The following is a 6,463-nucleotide window of genomic DNA, read 5'->3' on the forward strand; positions in this document are numbered from 1 at the left end:
GTAGCTTAAAAACTACTGGAAGGGTGTGGGTTTTATTAGAAGGAAGAGAGCTAATACAGAAAAGCACATAATACAGCAGGCCATTTGGGAGTGATGCACATTGAGGAGGCCAAAAGAACTGCTTTCCTCTGAAGGACAGTGGGGTGGACTGGAGCCAGTGAGGAAAATATCCTTAATGGAACTGGGGATGTGTACCTGACTTTCATTCTTCAATGAACAGTTCAGGTCTTGCAATAAAAGAGATTGACAAGCAAATGTGCATCTTTAACATGCATGTCAAGTCCTTCTAATTCAATGACTTGCCAACATGAAGTAATACAAAGTGGCTGATCAAGAGATCTCAATAAGATGATTTCTATAATGTACTTTAGATGTTAAATGTTCTTAATGGATAATAAAAAAGGCTTTCACAGAACACTTAGTGAAAGGAGAAATGGAATGGGTACACCATAACCAAATAAACTGACATTATATATTGAACACCCTTCTAATGATCATAGCAGGGACACAGTATGGTCGAGACCCAAACCATCCTGAGCAGGAAGATGTAGGCACTGATTTCATCTGGAATCAAACCAAACAATGTACGAAAGATGAAAATGCACAGAGAACTGTTTACAGCAAGTCCTCTGCTTCCTAGGAATGAAGATAAGATGGACATACCATGCAGGCTCTTTGTGAAGGTTTGTGAAACTAACTACAGTCCAAGAATAAAAGAGATTAATTGTGGCAGGAAGAAGAGAAAAGGAAAAGTGAGAGTCGTACCTGAGAAGTTACTGCTTCACCTGCCAAAACATTAGAGATTTAGAAAAAGAAGACTGGCTTAAGCAAACTCAGAGATACAGCTTTTGACTGCAACTGCTTCTCATAACAAGCACAGAGATTTCTAAAAAGCAATAGAAATCATACTACATAAGAACTATAAAAGAAAGAAGTATGCATTCAAGAGCACAGCTGTGAGGGAGTATTTCAAGACACTGCTTCAATGTTTACATCTACTCTCTCAACAAGGGTAGAAATAACAATAATAATTTTAACTAAAGCCACTTTTTGCAGGGGCAGGGGGGAGGTTGTCAATAAAATGAATGAGTTCCAACATTACAGAAATGCTCTTTTCACCTAGACTGACTGCCTCCAACTGTAAGATATACATAAATCCAGACCCTCTGGACATGGAAAAAAAGCCTACAGGGCATATTTTGCATATCACCATAATTTGACGGTCTGTGATTTCTCAAGAAAACAGAAATATGAGAAACATTCTGACAGTTCAATCTAATTCCAAAATTCTTTTGACTATGTAGTTGTTACCTGTGAGTGGCCCACATAAAAATAATTTCCCTCAACCTAAAGAAAAAGGAGGTTGTGTTTTTGGGACTGCTTTGGGTTGAGTTTTTTTTCCACTATGAAGTGAAATCCCTTTTGCATCACTAAACAATATAAAGCTAAAATTTATTTTATATACAGCTCTCTGTGACAGGATATTTGTGAGAGGCTGTTCAAGCAACAGAGGCAGTTTAATAAACCTGGCATGACTTGAGAATCATTTGGAAAGATTTCTCCCATGATAACAACAATGTACAAAGTGTTAAAGTACAATTACTGTTGTTGCCCTTCATGTAATAGATATGGTAAGAAAAGGTCATCCTATGGACTGTAAGAGCTACTCTGAGCACAAGAGCAGCATCTTTACAATGCATGTGATCCTCTATCCTAACCCAGAATCACATGGCAATTTTCCTGCTCCAGGGTTCAGACCAGAATAACTCTGAAAAATTATATAAAGGCAGCTGGACTTCAGAAATCATGAATGAAAAAAATAAAATAATCATTTTCAATATCATTGGGTAGAAGAAAACACACACACAAGCTATAGAAAACCATGATGAGAAAAAAGCAAAAATACTGGGTTTTATAACCTTATAACCTTTGCAGGTGGAACTTGATATTATTTTCACTTAAAATTTCCAGAACACCAATAAATATTTTCAGCTTTCAAGCTTCTGCCATCTGACCTGGCAAGATACCTTTGCAATAGCATTTTTTGTTTCTAATCACTAGTTGTCTTTCTTCTCTTTGATGATAAATTTTTTGAGACCTCGATTTAAGATCCATGACCTGCACACTTCAATGCCAAAGTGTTCAGCAACAAACTCTAGGGCAGACTGTTCCAGCTTCTTGACAAGAGGAGGGGAGTTTTTACTGGTGGTACTTACTTAGGGGCCAGATGGGAAAACCTCCTTGTAGTGTTATGGAAAGGTGAAAGATAACAGAAAGGCAGGACAGAACTGACTTGTGAACAACCCATGGAGAGCTGTAACAGTTTAAGAGCAGAGATAAAATTCTGGAAAACAGAAGTCTTCTGGTTATTCTCAGATCAGTAAACAATGGACCATGTGGAATAAAATACTGAGGATTACATGGCTGGTTACTTCTTTCCCCAGTTTTTCTACAAATACAACTGCCTGCACATGCACAGTTACATGAGTAGAGGGCTGAGATTCCAAGATTTTCATCAAAACTTCAAAGAATCTGGGACCTCTCAATTTCTGCAAAACAAACTGGAGTTGTAAGGAGCCAGCCTGGCACATCTCGAGGTTTGCTAGTGTACCTCATGGGGACCTTGTGAGAATTCACTGGGTGGGACAGGAGCTCACCAAAAAGGCATTCAGCATGGCTCACAGCCCATCCATTTCTACTCCTATAATCATGAGGAACAGATCTGAACCTTACAGTCACTTCTTTACATGGTGCAAGAGGCAGAGCAGAGCATGGGCTAGGGACTGTGAAAGTCATGCTGCAGAAGCATCTTCTCTTACCTCCTGCAATGCTCTGTATACAAAGAAACTGCCTCAGAAGCATCTTTTCAACTCCCACCTATTTGCACATTTATTAAACTTACATTTATCTCATTTTCAGGGGATAACAGAAACACTTGATCTTTTAGGCCAGAGTCTCATCTCTGGCCTCCACATCTTACACCTTGCCATTTTTGAAAGACACCCTTCTTTTGGCTTCCACCAAGTTGACAGGGAGTTTGAGTCCTGCACTGATTGGTAAAAACTCAAGGCAACTTTCCTAAGATTTTTATCTTTCCACTCTGCACTGCCCAGCTCTGCCAGGTTTAATTCACCCCACTTAATTTGGGAGTGCTGCCTTACACATTATCAAATGCAGCTCCACATCAGCCCATACTATAACACTGGTTTGGATCTCCATCATCTTTTAGGCCATACTGCTTGCCCAGACAGATCTGCTTCAGGTGAATTGCTAATAAAATTCTTGCCAAAAAGACATCTCCCTGCTTTTTCCAAATTTGCAAAAAGGCAGAGAAAACATTATTGATTATTTTTGTATTCCTGGAATATTCTCACACTCTTTCTAGGAATAAGAAAGAACATCTCTTTGCCATCCCGTTATTACACAAGTACATAGTTATAAGAAAATGTTCTGAAGGGACACCAAGCAAATAATACCAATTTTCAAAATTCTATAGCAATATATTTATACAAATTACAGAATTCTGTATGTATTTACACACCATTACAGAATATCAAGCAAATAACACCAATTTTTCTCTTCTTTTTCCCTCAGATTTTTGTTCAAGCCAATTTTAGTGCTCGAGAGAGGTGCCAGATGGACAGCACCAGAAAGTGGAGACTTCTGTTTGTCCCCAGCATGGGGGGAGAGGCACTGCAAGCCTCCCTGCTTTGCCATGTCAGCTCTCTGCAGCCCTATTTTAGCAGGATCACATAAGGAGCAGGAAGGCATCCGTGCCCCTTCACACCTTGGCCAAGGAGCTCAGCAGCACCCAGGTGACAATGGCTTCACCCATCCCCCACCAGAAAACAAACAGAATTAGCTCATTTTACACAAGGGACTGAACAGAATCTGGTGTTTGCTACCCGAAACAGGCCAAATTTGACCCAGTGAACCTGCAGGGAGTGGCAAACTGCCAGCTCCCGGGCCTTCCAGTCTTGCAATAATGCCTAAGTTAAATTACATGTTTCTATATTTACATAAAGTCAGTATTTACACACCATTACGGGTTATTCGAGTAAATCGGTTACAGTTTATTTAGGACTGCCATAAACTCATAACATTTTTCTCGAGTTTAATCCTTTCTTTAGAAAAATACAAAAAAAAATAAATTAAATAAAACATGTTAACTAGTAGTAATGATTAGCCTATGACTAAAAATCCAAGTCAATTTAACATTAAGACTTTAACTGTGGCCAAGTATTGTGGCCTCAACTCAGAGTCATTTTAACCTTTGCAGATAATTCCCTGGTGTATGTCAGAGTTACTGAAACAGCAGAGAGTTGCAACCTCCCTTCCTCGTGGTGGGGCTGATCCATTTAACAGGGAGCAATGAGCCCTAGTCCTGCCCAGAGGTGCCTTTTCTTCCCCCACGCTCTTTGCATCGCCCACGCGAATGATCGACTGACCCATGGCAGCCAAACCACCCGCAGCTCCAAGGCTGGAAATTCCCAGGCAACAACAGTTCCTGGACAAGTATCCTACAAACCAACTAATGCAATGTACATACCTTTATCTTTCATAAACAATTACAACAAAGGTTGTAGGTTTCAGGTTACCCATACCCAGTTGAGACACGGCTCCTCCTACCTGCTCCTGTACGGAAAGGGAGCATTTGCTCAGGACACCGAGCCACAGGTCGTTCCAGAACAGAAATAAGTTTCAAATAATATCAATCAGATGAACAAAAATGCTTTAGAGCAAAAATTTCTTAGTTACAAGTAGGCTACAGCCTTTTACATCACTCCTCCAAAGGAGCCCGTGTGCGTGCACAGGCAGTTAGAGTGTACAGACCAGCCCTGCTCCCAATATATCCAAAGGTGAAGGCTACACTCAGCTTAGTGGCACTGGATCCAAATCCTAAGGGATAAAACAACGACAAAATGCATTTGCCACATGGATTTAACATGGTCTTTGTCTCTTTTTTTTTTCCTTTTCTTCAGAGTATCAGGGAAAAATGCCTCTTTCTCAGGGTTAATTTCCAAATGGTAGCTGCTAATCAATGTGTTTGTGTGCTTATCATAATATGCTACATACCCTTAAATATTACATACTGTTTCCTCACTTAGGGTTCGTGAATATTGGAACATACTTTAGGCAAAACAATAAAAATAAGTCTAATACTGTCCCCCTCATTGTCATTATTGATAGAGATTTATTAGTTTCATTTTGCAAGTTTTACTTTAGGAAGGGTGCTAATATCATGTATTATGACAGTTCACACTGAAAGCAATTTTCCATAAAAGGTATTACAATGACCCCTATGGAACTTGTATAATTTCATAGTAGATAGTCAAGTGCACAAATAAACATGTTTACAAGAGTGATCCTGTTAACCTGGTTCTTGCCCTCTGAAATATTTATGTGTTCATTGTGGAATCTTAAAATTAGTATAATTGTTGTTGGTATTACTTATGTTTTTTCTGGCATTCTCTCTAGGAAAAAAAATAGCATATTTATCATTTAGCTTTGGTATAATCTGCAATAGGTTTTAACAAGTAGAATATATTCCAACCCCTATATTTTCCACAGCTGTAAGATTTACAATGATGTAAGAAGTCACTTTATCAGAGAGGAAATATTACAGACACATAAAAAAAAGTTGAAGACCCAGTTTTCTCTTTAATCCTCTGGGGTAAGCTATGAAACAAGCAGTCAGAAGAGTGAGGACTCAGTGTCATGAGTGGTGTGCATACTTGTACAATAATACGGGCACAAAAGAGATTGTCGCCTTTAGTACATGAGGGTCACTAGAATTTATTATTATTACCGTTTTATTGTTGGCTTTTTTTTTTATCCATGCACCTTTATATTTACTTGCATGAATTTACCACAGGTTCATAGTGGCCTTTGCCATTTCAATGCTTACAGAGCCTAAAGCTTCCAAAATGCCTATCTGGCCTGTACATATTTCATTAAAAATAAACTCTATATAATAAATAAATATATAAAATAAATAAAATGTTGCCTTTGGAATTTCTATAAATAAATTTTAACTTTTTATTTATTTTTTTTTTTACTAAGAGGTCTTTGCTTTAAACTCAGTGGGGTGAGACCCAGAGAGCGATTAACTGAAAAGTCTCTTGTTAAGTAAGACTGCACCCTCCATGCCTTTGTAAATGCAGCGTACACTTGAGCAGGCCACCAGCCAAAAATCCTGATGAATCGAAGTATGGCAGCTATGCTGATATATGACGAAGTACAACTGATCAAAAATTTAAAAGCGTGTCTATTCCCCAGCATGCATCAGGCCTTCCTCCTCCTCCTCCTCCTCCTCCTCCTCCTCCTCCTCCTCCTCCTCCTCACCCTCCTCCTCCCCTCGGCTCCTCTCTCGCGCTCGCACTCCCATTCATCCTCTCCCTTTCTCTCTCTCTCGCACTCACTCTCTCGCGCTCCCTCTCGTACTAAATCAAGCCAGTGGGCA

The sequence above is a fragment of the Erithacus rubecula genome (assembly GCF_903797595.1).
Source record: "Erithacus rubecula genome assembly, chromosome: 1".
In the NCBI taxonomy this organism is placed as follows: Eukaryota; Metazoa; Chordata; class Aves; order Passeriformes; family Muscicapidae; genus Erithacus; species Erithacus rubecula.